We start from the raw sequence: 16476 nt of genomic DNA, 5'->3' as shown, positions 1-16476 counted from the left end.
CGCCTGTTTCTCATCGGAAATGTACCTCTAATTTGCAGACACCGTAGGGTAGTTGTTATGTACCAGTTGAAACTAAATAAGTGGAAAACTTCGTTAAACCTAGAAGATGTGAGCCAAATCGGTTCATGAAGGCCGTATTCTGATGACGTGGCTCTAGCTGCAGAAAAGTGCGTTGACGAAAGATGCTCTCAGGAGCGTAAAAGAGTGTCCCAATGGTCCCAATATTTCATCTATGTCTATGTTTCCACGCAACAATTTTCTGCGAGTCACGTCAAGGAAGAGTCCGCAGAGCCAACTTTTTTTTTTGCACAGCTTTCATTCTCAAAATGCAGTTCGCTTGGTATGGACACCATACGACAGAACACAGTTCCAGTGCAAAGCAAACTAGTGCGCAATGCAATGCCCGTAGACACTGAGGGTCAACCCAACTGACTGTTCGCACTTTGAAATTATGTTCTCATAGTGTAGTCGATAAGAAAAAGCTGGATCCTGGATGACGCCCAAGTCGCGAGTATGGTCAACACGCTCCAGTTTCTGATTAGAGATGGTGTAGTTGTGAATAACACAAGTTTACAAAATAAAACGAAAGTCGTGAACTTCTGTCAACGACCAAAATTTTTGAAGCATAATTTAGTGCTGATTTCGAAACCGACCTTCAAAAAATTTAAAGTAGAACAGTTTTTTAGTTTTAGCTCAATATCGAGCTTTGTAACTTTTCAAAATATGTAATTTACTAAAATTCAAATATATTGCGTTTTGTTCAACAAATTTTAAATCTTTTTCCATAAATTAAAAGCTGAATACAATACCATTAGATCTTCTGAATACAGGTTTTGCGTCAGATTGATGAAATTCAAGATATTGGCGAGTTTTAGGGACGATCTCCTTAAATTTTAGCAAAATTCCCAAAATTTTTTGAAAAAATGTATTTTTTTCAATAAGAAAAAAACAACTTAAAAATTCTTTCTCGACGTTTATATGACATATCATATGTAGGCGAGTTACAGTAAAAATTTCAGCTCAATCGGAGCATTGATTACGGAGAATGAGATGTTTGAAGTGAGCGACTTGGCTTAAAAATAGAACAAAAATCGATTTCAAATCATCAACCTTGTATGGAAAGTCGAAAAAATTTCCGCTCTACTGTAATTTTTTTCCTTCGCGTTTTCGAACTCAGGGCATGATTCTACACCAAAAATGATCATCAGCTTACCGAGTTCAAAAATGCTGTAAACTAGTGTAATCGGACTCTAGATCGGGCTTTACTTCCGGTGAAATGTGATGACGATGCATGACTTGTAAAACTAAGTATCAGCTTATTTCTGGAGCATCATTCAACTAATATGTTCAGTTCAGCCATTCTTGTATTAGACGGCAATCTTTAATGCTGTTGACTACGATAAATAGCTTCACGTTGTTCGCATAGAATATGCAATAACCTGGTAGTTGGTAGTAGTCTTGAATTTGATACAAATTGAAAACAGACAAGATTTAAACCAGTTGATGAGATTAGAGGAAACTTGTGATTAACATGACCACACTTTAATTCGAAGTCAGTATATATGGCATCAATTTGAGATGCTGCATCAATTTTTTGAATACAAAATAAGGTAAAATGCTTAAGATTCGTAGACACTGATTGATTTAAAACTGTTTTTGATCAGACGAGGTATAGTTTTTACAGCACGTGAACAGTACGTCGTAGATGATGATCTCAAAGATCTTGGAGCAAGCGCATAATTATGTTATTCCTCGACAGTTTTTAACGTTCTGTTTGTCATACTGGAACACTGGGAACATTACTGAATTTTTCGATCAGGTAAACTTTGCTATAGGACGAATCAGGTTGCTGGCACATCTCTTCAGGATACATGATGGGATTCCGTCGGAACCGGCGTCAGTCGAATACAGGTATTCTTCGATATAACGTACCCTCGATATAGCGTACCCTCGATATAGTGAATTCGATATAACGTACATTTTGCTTCGATATAACGTACAACATTGAAAAATTATATTTTTCCCACGAATAACTCTTAGATAAACTACGAAATCACACAAATCAATGTTTTGTTGCAGCATTAGCTTTGTTGCCCAGAATTAGCGCAATTTGGAGAAAAATTTAGTGTACGTTATATCGAAGCAAAATGTACGTTATATCGAAGCACAAAAAACGAAATGACTTTTTCGTCAAAACTCAAGTTTTTCATTACTGGTTTTGTGAACTTCACCGAAATCATTATTTGGGATTAATTTCACGTCGAATACATCAATATTAGCATAAAAAATATTAAATTTTTCTCTGCTTCGATATAACGTACACTTCGATATAACGTACAAAGAGAAAACTTTTTTGTACGTTATATCGAAGAGTACCTGTACTTTAATTTATCTGCTGATGATCGATTCGAGTATTCCTTAGATTGCATATGTTGTAAAGTACATCGCGGAAAGCATCCTCAACTTCAACGTTTGATGAAACTGAACTGTTGAATGTAGGTACGCGCGAAAAGCATTGCAAACAGCTCGCATTTTTCGGCCTATGTGCTAGCAGTTTCGTTCACTGCAAACATTTGTACAGGTAAGCCGTTTTCAGAATTGACGAAAGTCTAGAATTGTTTAGGGTTCCGCCGAAGATTTTCCTGTATTTTCGAAGTGTACCTTTTTGATATAACAACTTATTATAAAGCCGATAGTTTGCTCGCACGATTCAATTGTTGCTTAACATAGGGAAAGCGAGTTCTACAATTCTTCCGTAAGAAGTTTGACCTCATTCGTTTGAGTTTCCTTTTTCCTTAAACGAGTATTACCTCAAGAAAGTTTAGGTGGAGGTCTGCGGACTGGAACATAATCTTTGCAATGTGCCAGTAATCAGTTGCGTCAAAAGGCTTACTGCATCGTCTACATTGTGAGTTGATTTCAAAATGTCTCGATCAGTTTGGCTGAATGCGTCGTTCAGCCCGATGAAATCCGTCTTACGGAAATTAGGATCGCATTCGTTTGGCGAATCTTTCAAAATCGGAGTAGACTGAGCTGAAACATTTCCGGTAAGAGCAGGATTATCAGCATCCAACAGGTTCAACAGCTTTCAATAATTCACATTGGTCCAATAATCATTCACTAATCAGTGCCGAATCAAGAATTCTCCCTTTTTTTATTGACAATTCCAGTTCCTAGTCGAATGATCCTAAACAATCACCACCACCTCGAGACTTGCTGCTATTCAATCTGTTTCGATTGTGCCTTAACACGACATAGCCGTTTCCGAAGATGCAAATTATCACCTCACTAGTGCTCATCACAACTCATCAACTGTATATTTATCGCGTGCGATTGAACTGTGCACTGATCAGCGATGACCAGCAGCAAAGAGGTGGCAAAACGAACATGATGTAAATCACCAACGGTTTTGCACACATCTGACTGTGCCGCCACACGCTCGCCCGAACAGCCGAATCATACCGAATAGGTTGGTTTGCGAAGCTACGGCACGAACGCTCGACACGCACACAGAAGCAACAATTGCATGTACCGATACCATACTAATAAAGCTTCCAGTCAACGATGCTTCGCGATAAGCTGTCGAAAAGCATCGAAAGCGATGAAAAGAGATGCTTGGCTAGAACGCAACGGCTCAACGGCGAAAAGGAAGAGTCAACTATGCTGATCAATGTTGAGTCCGTTCGTGTGCTACTCGTATGGGAGGTTGATTGAATAAAGCGAGGATGGGTGTAAACGTATTCGTTGTCGAAAGCAAATCGCATTATTTCGCGAATGTTTTCATCAAATAGCAGGCTTGCCGAAAAGTTGAGTAGAAAAGATCTTATAGTCGAATCACGTCTGTGTTAAGACAATAATATCAAAATGCGTGTCAGAAGCGTGCAAAAACCTCGGCTCCCTGTAATGAGAAGTATTCGCCAAACAAAGATCAAGAAGAAGCTGTAGGACAAGTTCTCGCATCGTGTCAACGGTGTTCTAAGTAACTTCCTGTCAGTCGGCAACAAGGTGAAGGCAATCTACACGTTTGCTGTGCGTGTGCCCCCCTGTTGACCTATAACTTTGGAGTGGTAAAGTGGAACATGGACCGGGTAATTGCGACGAAGACCGGCGATACGTATTGCACGGACACGTGGAAGATCGCTATATGAAATGCAATTCAGTTAAAAGAAACGATCGAGCAGGTCGTTGCAGTAGTAGAATTGACTTAGGTTAAAATACACAGAAATAAAAAAATAGAAAAGGTCGTTGCAGTCGACTTGATCGTCACCACAACGAAGTTGCCGAGATTGTGCACCAACAGCTTGCTTCGAAGAGGGTATTCTGCTTAGAGAGTTCGAAAAGTCGGTACAAGATTATGGTATTATGGGTTACGACAAAGTTATGAAGCGGGTAACCCTCACCAACATCGCTTTACCGTTATATCATAATGTCCAATAAACGTTCTTCAGTAAGATAACAAAGTACCACGACCTAGCGGAGGGGTTGAACTGAAGGACGTCCTTATAGTTCCGGATGTCCTCTCGGCAACTGGAGTTGCCCCTAATTCTCTCCTGAGGTACCTCTACGAGGAGTGTAGAATTAGCATTTAAGCGAAGACGGCTAATAACAAGACAGACATCTACCCTGTTGCTGCATATACTTTGGGAGCTACAGGCACACTAGCGCCGCGAACGACTTTAGGGAACAACATCGTGAATGAGTGTGCGTGCGATACTACAATTTCCGTGTACGTATTAGCATGTACACGCATACAATCATGTTTTAATGTTCCTGTGAATCGTTGAGGGCGTTCCAACCATGTCGCCTGCGACAGGGTGGGAGCTGTCTGTCTTGTTATTAGCCGTCTTCGATTTAAGTTAAAATACACATTAATAAAAACTAAAAAAAAAACCTCTACGAGTTGGAATTAAAAAATGACCAGCACAGCATAATGATAGCGGTGGTTCTTGGAAACTGTAGTCTAATTAATCGGTTACTGTGTGCCCACAACTTAAAGAACATTCATATACAGACTCATTAGGAGTATAAGCAAAAGCCGCTTATGAGATCCACAGAGGCTAATCTTCTTTGACATGTAGACTGCCTAAAGTAGGTTCAGCATTTCGCTGAGAAGTGTCAAAACTCTATACTTTATAAATATTAATTGGGCCGACCACAGCACCGGCGAAACAAAACAGAACACTCTTCTTGGGTCTATTCAGTGCATAACTACTGAAAGCTTGAACGTAATAATAACAGAAAGGAATGCATCAAAAAACGACTTCTACCCATCTACCGAAAACATACGAATCCTCTTTTGTTTTAGGCGGATCTGGCATCCGCTTATTACGCTTCTTCTACACTAGAGATGCTCAAGACGGAAAAAGTCGATTTTGTCGAAAAATGGCAAAATCCACAAAACTTCTCTGAACAGCGTTCTGTGGGAAGATACTGGAAAATAATTAAGCGGCATCTGAGAAAGATAGAAGAGAAGCAAGCTCTGTTGATTGATTTAAAAAATTTGGTCTGTGGCACAACGAAAAGTTACGGAGAAAGTTGTGCAGAATCTAATGGGAGGTATCAAGAGGAAAGTCCGAGCGTTCTTCCGAAAAGCGAAGTAAATGTTCAAACTCACGTGAATTTGGCCACATGTATGTTGATTGTCATTTATAAAAAATAAACTTATGAATTTGTTCGAAAATACATATTTTCTATTGGAAAACAGGTGTCCACTTTCTTTAATGAACAGTCCTTACTATGATGGACAAGCGGCACAGTTCGCTTTAGTTGCATAACTTGTAGGCGTTATATACACTGTGCTGTGGAAGTTGGAAGGAAGGGAAACAAATTTTTACCATTCGTTTCTGGTTCTAGCGATGGCTATGAACGAATGAATATACATGAGTCGTATATGTAGAGAAGAGAGAGAGAGAGAAAGTGGGTAGAAAGATACAAAGTAGGATGAAAGGGACGGGCCAGGGATTGAACCCATGACTTTGTGAATTCGAATCAGAAGCGGTAGTCACTAGACCACCAAGCCCGTCTAGTGATTGTAGGCGTCCAAACAGTTTAAATATTTGTAAATATTCTCTCAGTCTCATACCATCGTCGTCTTGTCATTCTCCGATATTCGCCTGTTTATGTGCGTGTTTGTGATGTATGCTAATTGACTTTTTCTTATAACCCCGTTTTTTGATCTACCGTCCCCTTCTAAATATCCACATCATTAGCCTGCTAATATCACTCTTCGTTCTTTCAGAAATTGGGACGGCGCTCCACCACGCTATCAGAATCCACCGATGGCACCGCCGGCGACTGAATACGAGCGCCCACCACCGTACTACTATCCGGGTGCTCCCAGCGAACACGAGTAAGCCAGCTTCCCATCTACCACAAATCACATGATACTACATGATATTAGCCTCCAGAAAATGCGATCCAGATCACTCATGCACACATACAGACGTGCTAGTTTCTTACGGAAGAGCGCTGGTGTGGAAGTGCAGGATCGATTTTTAATCGACAGGATTTGTACTAGCAAACCGATAGGTATCGCGATTTGCAGTCAGGCAGAATCGCGTAGGAAAGTGTAAATAATTATTGCTTTTCCTAGTTCTTTTTTGTTGATAAGATCATTTGAAGTTTCCTCCAATTTCGATCATTATTAGTTCACCCTTTGATTAGACACATTTTCAGAAAGCTTGAGTTCGGTTCGTTTCGATAGTTTAATGTAGAACTAAAATCCATTCCAAAAAGCCAATTTGCTCAAATCAAACATCAACCAACTAGTGAACTTGGAACCTTTTACCCTTTTTCCAACTTTTTATTCAGCAATATTTTTTATTCAGTGTAAGAACTTTAGATGAGATTACATTTCACGGGAAAAGAACAACCAAATAAACGGAAGCGAATCCCCAGTACATTGAATTTAACCAAACTGCCATTTTTAGTCTTACAATTACAAGTGTCCCAAGTGAATGCCTCACTTTTTTTCCCTTGGCACTCCTAGCCGGAACTAATGTACGTCGGGCACACTTTTGTCGAAGTTCTAATAAAACCATTTGAAATTGACGTTTCCTATGACTTTCTATGGACGATTTTCGAATCGATTCGTCTATACCTAATTAGACGAGTAGGTTCGAAGCTCGCCAGTAATCCAACCGGATGTTCTATGTAACTTTCAATGCTCCCAATACTGCTGCTATAAATAGAGTAAAGAAGCTAAACCATCTACTGAATTAGACGTACTTTTGCCGAGAACCAACCGTAAAATTAATCAAATTTTTTGATAGTAACAAATCAACAAAGTATATAGATGAAAGGCTGATTAAATCTTAATCGAAAACCAGAACGGGACAGAAAGAGAAAGGTGTGAAGCAAAACTCGGAAGGTGACAAACGATGGTGGTTTTTAGAACGAATAATGAGGAGAATGATTCGAAGCCGGATCGGATGTGAGGAGAGAATAGTGATAATTATTATTTTATTAGGAGTCGTTTCGTATGGATTATGAAAATTGTGATTACGTTTAGTTAAAGTTTTCTTTTTATTTCTGAGTGAGCAATTTTTATGAGAATTATGTTAGGAATCTCTCAGAGTAGTATTTTTTTGTTTATGTTTTTCCTGAATGATTGATTTGGTATCGTTTTCACTACAAACAGTTTTTTTTGTTGCATTGAGCGCTGAGAATAAGTGAGATAATCAGATAATCATTCTACTATCTTAATGCAATCAGTTGCAATGTCATTATTACAAGCGATGTGTTTACTTACTACTTCTTCGCGCTCAATACCCATAATTACAAACAACTATTCAACAGAAAGCAGTGCGTGCTTCAGTCAACTCAAAATACAATTTGAAGTTAACTACATCAAGTAAGGGAATTAGTCACAGCAAAGTGGTTTAAGAGAATAGAAAAAAATAACAATGATTCAATATAGCAGAAACAGAAGTCGATAACAATAATCAAAGATCCAAATAGACATTCACAAACGCTCAGTAGTAGCAGTACTATTGATAGTTGTAAATCATGTAGAGATGATTCGCCATCGCAGGAGAAACCGATGAGAGGTGTCTCATCGCAAAAGACCAGTTTCATTTGCTCACTGAACGTGGTTTTTACTATTAACGAAGTGGGCAAGTTGCATTTAGTTTTTACTTTATATTCTAGTACAGTAGGTAATTGGCCAACCTTTCCCTTGGTGTAAAAAAACATTGGGAGAACGACAAAAACAAAACAAAAAATGGCTGCCGATTATATTTTTACGGTAAGAAAATTTGCAAAAGCAAACGTCATTTTACGAGAAATTGTTCAAAAGCATACCTTACAAGCAAAGATAAATTGATAAAAGACTTTACATTACTTTCACTGTATATCTATATCAATGTGAAAACATTTTAACATGTAAAAAGAGTAACAAGAAAAAAACATTTTGTAACTCTTCACAAGATCATCCTTTTAGATGTTCAAATACACATTCAGTAACAAGAAAATGAAGAAAACAAAAAAGATATCACATACACGAAATTCAATATACAACTGTAATACGTGTCTTTGGCCGCCATGCAAGCGGATCACAAATGATTGGATTACCTACTAAGATTTGAACGTGATCATACCGATTAAATAAAAGTGCTAAATAATCCGAATGCTATTCGCCGGTTTCCTTTCGTCCGAAAGCTCCAGCTCTTCGCTTTATTACCAGGGTGTCATAGGTTTAGCCTGAAAAGTTGAGCACAGTTGAGAAATCTCGACTCAATGAAGTGACTCACCGTGTAAATCAAATAGAGAATGAGCACAAGTATACAGACCATTCATCGTTTCAAATGGTTTTACAATTAAACTATAAGTTAACATAGGGCCGAAAGCATGGACGATTAATTTGAAAATGAAAAAAAATCTAATCCTTCCACCTATCGGTGATGGTGCCTTTCTCGTGCCTTGGACTTTAGATATCTTCCCAATGCCAAATATATTCATATTGCATGGTTTTAGAGCTTTAAGCTCCATCAAACAGCCGCCATCTTAAATTTAGGACCGCCATCTTGGATTTTTGACCACCATCTTGGATATTCTGGTCGCCATACTTGGATTCCGGACATCTTCCCCATACCAAATGTACCCATCTAGCATGGTTTTGGAGCCTGAAACTCTTGACAAAAATAAAACACTGCGATTGTGCGGGAAAATTCGAACCAAAGCGATAGTTACAGGTTCTACCGAACCACACTGCACAAGAACACTGTAACTATTGAGTCCCTGAAGAAGGTCCCAAACGGACCGAAACGTCGGACAAAATAACAAAAATAGTGTTTTATTTTTGTCAAGACTGACAAGCCACCACGAAACAGTTTCGTGAAACAGTCGAATACACCAACGATGAAACTCTTGAAACAGCCGAATTAAAATGTATCAAACACCGACAATAACATTAATTATTGTATCAATCAGTGTATCATCAAGATGATGACCCAAAAGGATTTGTAAGCATTTTGTGTCATATTTTTCTATTAGAACCACCATCTTGAATTTTGACGGCGCCATCTTGGAATTTTGTCCGCCATATTGGATATCCCGGTTGTCATTTTTGCACTTTGGATACAGATATGTTCCGTTTTTGTCCAACACGGTCCGCGATTTTCAATTGACAAAAACGGAATAGTTTACTTTGTCAAAATAATTTGCAGCTGTGGAGCGGACCTGGTTGGATGGTTAGAACACGTGACTATCACGCCAAGGACCTAGGATCGAATCCCACTCCCGACTAGCTCACAAAGTGTGAGTTCTTCCTTCGGAAGGGAAGTAAAGCGTGGGTCCCGAAATGAACTAGCCTAGGGTTAAAAATCTTGTTAATACAGATAAAAAAAGCAGCATTTCAATGTGAACATAAAAGGTAACAAATTCCTAAAGTACAATTATGCAGTTTACTATAGAATTGATTAGTTATTTGACACTTTTAAACACATCTTTACAATTTTTTAACAGACGCCCACAAGAGGTTTTCACCACAGTTTTGTGATTCTGGGGTGCATCTGGGTATTAATATAAACTGAAATTCATGTTACTGTCAACTTTCGTTGAACGCAAAAGTGACGCGTACGACAGTTCCATTGCCTGAAATGACGCTTTCAGGAATGATACATTTCAGAAATCTCCTGGAGAGCGATTTCGATAACTTAACTAAGAAGGATATGCTTCCTTACTTCTGGAAGGCATTCCTCCATAAGTATCTTCTGAGGTTTCTCCAGGTATTTTTTCACGGACTTCTAAGTGTCTTCAGGGATACTTTAAGGGAATTTTTAAGAATTTTTCTATGAAATCACTCCAGAACTACTTTGAAGTTTCCCCAAGGAGACCCTTCTGGGATTCATGTAGGTTATCTCGTACTATTCCGCTATTCAATTAGATTTTTTCTAAGAAAGAGTTTCGGAGACCTGGGATTTTTTCATATCCCTTTTTAAATTCCTTCTGGAGTTTCTTCGGGAATTGCTTCCACCACCGGAAACCACCACCAACCACCAATCGAAATTCTTTAAGAAAATCATTCTGGGTTTTAACCAAGACTTCCTCTTGAAATTCCTCATCGAGCTCCTTTGATTGATTGATTGATTTGTCTATATGAAAGAGACTTTCAGCCCTTGGCTGGTTCGTCTCTACCGAGTTCCTTTGAGATTTACCAAGTTCCTTTTGAAATTCCTACTTAAATTCCTCTGATGTTTCAGAATTTTCTACTGGAATTATTTCATGATTATTTTCTGAAATCCCTCCAGACAATCTTTCTGATATTCCTCCAGGAGTTTCTTTTGTTCGCTAAAAGTACTTTCTGGGATTCATAAAACAAATCTATGATTTAATCAGGAGTTTCTTTTAGGATTCTTCTGATATTTTTTCAGGAAATCTTTCTGGGACTCTTCCAAAAATTTCTCCAGGAGTGCTTTGTAGGATTCCGGTAGAAGTTCTTTTTGATATTTGTGCAGCAGGAGTTGCTTCTGGAACTTCGATTATGAATAATTCCAAGAATTTCTTATTGCGTTTTCTGCACGAGTTTCTACTGGGAATCTTCCAGGAGTTTATTTTGGGAATCCTCCAGGAATTCCTTCTGCAAACCATTTAGCAGTTTCTTCAAAAAACCCTCCATAAGTTTCTTCTGAGAGCCCTCCAGGTGTTCCTTATAGCAATCTTCCAGGAGATATTTCTGAAAATCATCTGGAAGTCCCTTCTGATAATCCCTCCCTCCAGGAGCTCCTTGTCGGAATCTTTCAGCAGTTCCTTGTAGGAATCCTGCAGGAGTTCTTTCAAGAAATCCTCCAAGATTTGCTTGTGGGAAACCTTTAGGATTGGCAAACTTTCAACAAACTAAACTCCTGTATTTCTGAAAGGAATTTCTGAAGGATTTCTTGGAAAAATTCTTAGAATAATTTGGAGGGATCTGGCAGAATCCACAGAAGACATACAAGGTGGCATTTTTGGAGTAACCGAAAGATGAAATCCCGGATGAAAATTCTGTAAGAGTTTTCCGATTGAAGTTCCTTCTGTAAAGGAATTCCCAGGAGAAAATTCTGGAGAAATCCCCACATAGAATACCTATAGAAATCCCCTGAAGACGATTGAGTTTGTTCTAAGGAAATAAAAAAATGTCTTTGTTATCCTGGGTGATTTTTTTTTCAAAACCTGGATAATCGAATCCGACCTTTGATGGTTTATATACATATTCCACCCACTATTGATCTATTATGGGTAGCTACTTGTTTTACATTTGAACATTTGCACATTGGTAAAAGTGGCACAACAAAAGTAAAATTATGCGTGAGAGAAAGCTTGTGTTGTTAGTTGGGGGAGACTGTGTAGACTTGATCCCCTTTTCTTAATTTGTTTGTAACAAGACTCCAGAAATCAAGTCTCTTCAGTCTCCCCTACTGTGACGCATACGTATTTTATGTCATTATGGGTGGTAGCTACTTTTAACTCATTCATGTATGCATTGCCTCAAGTGTTAAACTTTAAATAACAAGTATTCGAGGGAATTTTATTGATAGAACTTTCATGTTGACAAAATCGAAATAACATGTTGACGAAATCGGATAGTGACAAAAACGGAACATCTTTCTTTATTGGTTTAGAGCCTCTCTTGTTCAACACCTGAAATTAGCCGCCATCTTGGATTTTGACTCTCTATCTTGGATATTCTTGTCGTCACATTTAAACTTTGAACACCTTCTTTATAAATATACCCATCTTGCATGGTTTTAGAGCCTGAAACTCTATCAATAACCGACATCTTGAACTTGGAGGCCGGCATCTTGGATTTTTGATCGTCATACTGGATATTGGAGTGCCATCTTGGATATTCTGGTCGCCATATTGGGACTTTGGATATCGTCCCTATTCTAAATATACCCAATACCCATATTGCATGAGTGTGAACAAATGCAATGTGATAACCTTCCACCACAAGAAAAACCCTATCCTCAACGAGTATATGATGAATAATCAACGCCTAGCTCGCGTCAATAATGTCCGTGATCTAGGAATAACTCTCGACGAAGGTCTGACGTACAAGCAACATTACTCTGACGTGATTGCGAAAGCCAATAGGCAACTCGGTTTCATACTTCAGATAGCAGAAGAGTTTAAAGACCCGCATTGCCTTAAGGCCTTGTACTGCGCTCTCGTCCGATCGATCTTAGAGTTTGGATCAGTTATTTGGTGCCCATACCATCTGACCTGAATTGCAAGGATGGATGCCATCCAGAAGAAGTTTGTACGCTACGCTCTGCGATTCCTTTCTTGGAATGATCCCGCTAACCTCTCTCCGTACGGTGATCGTTGCCTGTTACTTGGTCTAGAAACACTCGAACAAAGGCGTACTATTGCACAGACTATGTTCGTTGCAAAAACATTGACTGGCGAAATCGACAGCCCTGAAATTCTTGGCCAATTTGGCTTCTACGCTCCAGAACGTGTTCTGCGTGCCAGAAACTCCCTACACCTTGAGGCTCGGTCGGTCGATTACGGAATACACGATCCCATTCGATTTATGTTTGCTGTATTCAACGGTTTTTATGAGCAATTTGAGTTCCACAACAACACCACCACCTCTTTTCGCGGAAGAGTTCAACGACAATTGCTCAATAGGCATAGGCAATAGGTTGCCATCTTAAATTTTGGGCTGACCTCATGAATTTTTTGGTCTTTATTGATGAATTCCGAACAACATTTTTTTGGCCATGCTAAAAGATACAAAAAATCGGCGCTATTTGCTGAGTCACAATGAGGTGGGGTTTGGTTTAGTCTTATTCCTGTATATGGCCAGTTCGATGCTGGGACATTTTTTTGTACATAGACATTAGTGTGGGTCATCAGAACCGTTTTCTCAGATCAAAGCTTTTTTGGTTCCGTTTCGGGTCCTGAGTATCTGTGCAAAATTTGAGCACGATCGGTTGCGTCTAAACTTTGCGCATTGCAATTGAAATTTGTATGGGATTTTGTATGGGAAAACATACTTTTTTGCATTTTAGCCATAAGTTGAAAAAGTTTGTCTGAAACTTTTTAACCGATACTCTAAAATGATAGCCTAGGATGTTCTGAAAAACTTTGTTGAAGACCGCAAAGCGATCCGATGCTTGTGAAAATAGTTATAACCAACGAACCGCATGCATGTGTTTATGTTTTAACATGTAAAGTGCAAAAAAGTGTGTTTTCCCATGTAAAACTCCATACAAATTTCAAACGCAATGCGCAAAACGTAGACATAACCGATCCTGCCCAAATTTTGCACACTTATTTGGGTCCTAAATGGGATCAAAAAAGCTTTGATCTGATGGGATACCATTGAATTTTTAATTTTTCCATATAAACGATGACCCACTCTAATAGACATACACACACAGATATTTGGCGCAGCCAATAAACTACGTCGACTTTTTTGGGCCATCTCAGACCCCCTACCCCCTCGCAGTTTTTTGTTCATGCATACTAACTTATCGAAATTTGTATGGAGCGTAGACTTTTCCTTAAAACCCCCTCCCTCCCCAGTCTACGTAGTTTATGGACAGGCCCTTTGCTTATTTCGTCGACCTGAATTGAATGATATTTCGCGTTTAGTATCATACAGGCAGGCGTATCTTTTTCGTATCTTTTTTCTCTTCGGAGTATTCCGGAATATGTCCAATATTCGGATGATCTCTCGGTGTATTTCGGTGAAGAACAACTAGGACTAGCTTCTAAAACAGCAAAAACAACCGAGAATGTTTTGCCGGTCAAGTTATTAACCAAAGAGAAAAACAATGAAGAGAAATTGATCATCGTAGATTCGCCCGTATACTGATATTAAGCGCGAGATATATGTGACTTGATTGGGCCTTCTATCGAAAATTAGTTTTTTGAGTGAGCATTTCGCCTGTCAGTACACTTTGGTGTACGAGAAAGGCAAAAAACAAAGGACGAAACCAAATATGACTGAAAGCTCTAAAGACCGAACAATGCGTTTTAACAATGTAGAGTATTGGTTCTCTTGTTAGGCATGTGGCTCTCATCTTTATCCTACAAAAACAAAGGATTGAAGCGCTGTCGGTGCCGTAATCGCTTGTTTTCGAATAGGATGAATATGGGAGCGTGAGATTACTGATGGCACACATACCCTAATTGAATTTGTTTAGTCTTATATGGCAAATTCCACCGGTGCTAGTCCGGATCACTAAAATGGCCATAAATCCGGAGCGCCTCGACCGATCTGGACCATTTTGTATAGCAAACAATGCGGTTAAATTCCGGTTCGATTCGTGCCGAAACTGTGTGAGTGACCTTTTTTTTGTTCACAGACATACATACACACATATACAGATATTTGCTCAATTCGTCGAACTGAGTACCATTCAACTCAGTTAACTTGAACCTCCGAGCCTTCTTTCGAAAATTCTATCCTACACGTTAGTGTAAGAGAAAGGTCAAAAACAAAAGGCCGAAACTACGAATGGCTGAATCTCAAAAGAACGAACAACGCGTTTTACCAATGTAGTGTCATGAATAATATCGAACATATTAAAACAAGTGGAATCGATCACCTGATATGGCTTAGTATCGACGATTTGAATCATCCAGCGTCCAAGTTGAATGCAAATCTCCATTGAATATTACATACCACACAGGCGTCCGTTTGCACACTTGCAACAAGCACCCGTCGTGAATGTTCGATTGAAGCACATCAATCACTATTGATTCGTCGCGAAAGTCAACCCAGATTAGATCTTGCAGTTTCCTAGAGTCTATATCTAGAAGAATCCCAAACACGCTGCAATTGAAGCTTCCGCTTCGCTAGTTGCTTGTAGATTTCGAACAAATAAGATCATGTCTAGGGAAAGTTCGAGAGCTATGGAAATCTCGAAAACTTGGGAGGATAACAGTTGCTCGATACCGTAAGGAGTGGATTCTCGGACACTGGTTTCTTAGGTATTAAATTTTAGGTTGAGGCATAGCCTATGTTTGTTCCGCAGCGGTCAGCGTGTTTGTTTGTTTAGAATAACGCGAAATGTATCTATTTTGCATTAATTGGGTGTGACGACAAATTCACTGGTTTGGTGGCGCTTGAGATTGAGGCTTTCGCTTGAATATGTATGGAGGTAGTTGCTGGAATATGATCGCCATTGAAGATGGGTGGACATAATGACATTCACTGTCGTATGAATGGCCGCCAGTCGTTGAACTTCCATATTTTAGAACAATAGTATTATATTAGAACTTGTTTGACGCTAACTGAATCAAATACAGTGTATCAAACAATTGTCCGTACAGGAATTTTTTGGTCAAAATAATTTCTCATTCAAATGTTCATAACTTTTTTATACGTTAATCAAAAACGCTGAAATTTTAACCAATCATGAATCATATATTAAAACTCCATTGATGATGATTAACCTGGGCTTGTTAGGGGAATATCTGTAAATAATAAGAAAATCGCGTTAAGTACTGTTCCTTTGAATTCCACTAAGAATTTGCATCCTTTGACAGATACGTATTTCGACCTCAACTGTAAGGTCGTCTTCAGTGTCTTGTACTTGACTCGACTCCATTGATAAAATTTTGAGCGAGATCGAATAAATTTTCTGAAAGTTGTTAAACTTTTAGAAAAACTTGTAAGATTTTTGAACACATTTTTAAAACATTATATCTTAGTATGTACTCGATGAAACTTTTTCGATTTTTTTTTGTGTTACAGCTGATACCTAAGGCTTTCATATGCAGCTTTTTTTTGAGGTTTTATATTCACTACAAAAAATATGAAAAATGTGCTTATGTAGTTGACGATGTTTAAAAAATTACCATATTTTGCACATATAATCTGCCAAACATTTTCCACCAATAAAAGTGCATTAACTGAACGAAAAATACATAGGACCTACTCTTCATATGTAGTTCAGTAGGTCCTGTATAAAAGTATTACATTTAGAGAATTTAAAAACGTTGAAAACACTTGGCACTTTTATTTTTAAAAATATGAAA

At 38.6% G+C, this 16476-nt stretch overlaps 2 protein-coding genes across 6 annotated transcripts in view; one reads left to right on the top strand and one right to left on the bottom strand.

The window, feature by feature from the left end:
* LOC109409765 (prominin-like protein) overlaps nt 1-8627 on the top strand; it is a 176830-nt gene extending 168203 nt beyond the window's left edge. For all 5 annotated transcript variants that reach the window (XM_062854541.1, XM_062854539.1, XM_062854540.1 and 2 more), the window contains one exon: nt 6239-8627. The gene's annotated coding sequence lies outside the window, so the exon portion shown is untranslated. The remainder of the gene's footprint in view (nt 1-6238) is intronic.
* The window catches only part of LOC109400984 (uncharacterized), an 87246-nt gene that overhangs the window by 38290 nt on the left and 32480 nt on the right, over nt 1-16476 (bottom strand). The window lies entirely within an intron of this gene.

The sequence above is a fragment of the Aedes albopictus genome, chromosome 2, assembly GCF_035046485.1.
Source record: "Aedes albopictus strain Foshan chromosome 2, AalbF5, whole genome shotgun sequence".
Classification (NCBI taxonomy): domain Eukaryota; kingdom Metazoa; phylum Arthropoda; class Insecta; order Diptera; family Culicidae; genus Aedes; species Aedes albopictus.
This window is presented reverse-complemented; position numbering and strand designations above follow the sequence as displayed.